Source organism: Propithecus coquereli, unplaced genomic scaffold, assembly GCF_000956105.1.
Source record: "Propithecus coquereli isolate 6110/MARCELLA unplaced genomic scaffold, Pcoq_1.0 Scaffold289, whole genome shotgun sequence".
Lineage (NCBI taxonomy): Eukaryota > Metazoa > Chordata > Mammalia > Primates > Indriidae > Propithecus > Propithecus coquereli.
In genome coordinates this window covers 664,554-666,273 of record NW_012148496.1, presented here as the reverse complement: position 1 = coordinate 666,273, position 1,720 = coordinate 664,554, and positions in this window count along the sequence as shown.

Genomic DNA, 1,720 nt, shown 5'->3' with positions numbered 1-1,720 from the left:
ACACATTGTATGCTTGTATCAAAATAATCACATGTACCCTAAATAAGTACAACTATTATGTAGCCATAAAAATTAAAAATTAAAAAAATACATTTCTGGAAAGGAATAATTTTGTCCAGTTCAAGACAAAAGAAGCGATAGCTTGAGGAAAACTTTCTAAGAAAAATATTTATAAATTCAGGGAAAACAATTAAGGCACTAAAGCTGAACTGCAAGACCACAATTGCCTAGTCTTGACTAACTCCTACAAGAAAGTCTTCATTAAGAACTCTCTCAATGATGACAGTCAAATAAATATAAACACAGTTTAATGTTCCCATGGTCTTGATGTTGAAAACAAAACGAGCAAACAAAAAATACTTTACAAATGTTTAAATTGAAAGAGTGGGCAGATATGATGTATTCTGGAAATAGTCTCTCAATTATTTTGCCAGTGTAGTTCATCTAAGAAACCACCTCTAAATCTTGACTCTTGAACAACAGCACTTGCAAGAACCAGCATCATTTATTTTTTTCACATGATTCTTGTTTTATGTTTTTATCATGACACTTTCACATTTGTGTTTCATTTAATCCTGGAAACCATGCTTTATATGATATTTGTATACTGGTGTTATATCTAGGGAGATAAATAGATTTTTATAGTGATGTAGCTTCCATTACCTTTATATCTCCATATTTCCATTCAGTCAGTCCACTGAGAAGTGTTCACAGATACCTTGCAAAGTCCACCCCACTTTAGTGAGGAGGTTCTCTTGTACTCTTCTTTCTGAGATCAGAATTCCACTCTACCATGAGTTCTAGAAGTTGGAAGTCCAAGATCAAGGTGTCAGCATGGTTGGGTTTTAGTGAGATCTCTCTTTTTGGCTTGCAGATGGCTGACTTCTCACTGTGTCCTCACATGGTCTTTCCTCTGTGTGTGCATGGAGAGAGTGAGCCAGCATCATTTGAATATTTAAATCTTGGACTAGATCTAGAAAGAGTTACTAATCAGGGATAATCTAACAAACATTTGAGCACCCACTTGGGACAAAGTGCTCGAAAAAAGGAATAACCTGATCTTCTAGTACTAGATTGGTTTCGGCATTCATTTAGCACAAACTGAAGTGCTTTGCCTGTGTTCTCACTGAATCCTCGCATTCTCCCTTAAAACACCTGTTAATTATTCCCATTTTAGAGATAAAGGAAATAACTGGCCCAAGGTCATGCAGCTAATATGTAGCAAAGCCAGGATTCTAACTGATCTGAATTTTAAAACCACTTTTTTCCACTCTACCTCACTGTATCAAACGGAAATTTTAGCTTGAAAAAAATGGACCCTATCCTGACAAGGTAGGGAGGATAAGAGGTCTTATTTATAGTTATATCCCCCACACCCTGTGGCATAGTGTTATTTGCATGTAAATTTTCAATAAATAGTAATTAATCAGCATTGTCAGAAGCAAATACGTAACCACTGTATTTCTGGGAAAAAGGGGTGGAAGGAGGGAAGGAACCAGGCACTGAAATATAAGACATCTGGTACCCCTTATCACTTGTACACTGATAAACACATTGACTATATATTTGCTTCCTGATGTAACACCCAGTTTTACACTCCAACCTTAATAGCTGTTAGCCTGGCTGGTCCCAGTCAGTGGTGTTTACAACTAACTGATCACTACCACTTACAGATTCCTTTGTTCCCTCTTCTCTCCCGCTGCTTCACTTGACTAGCCTT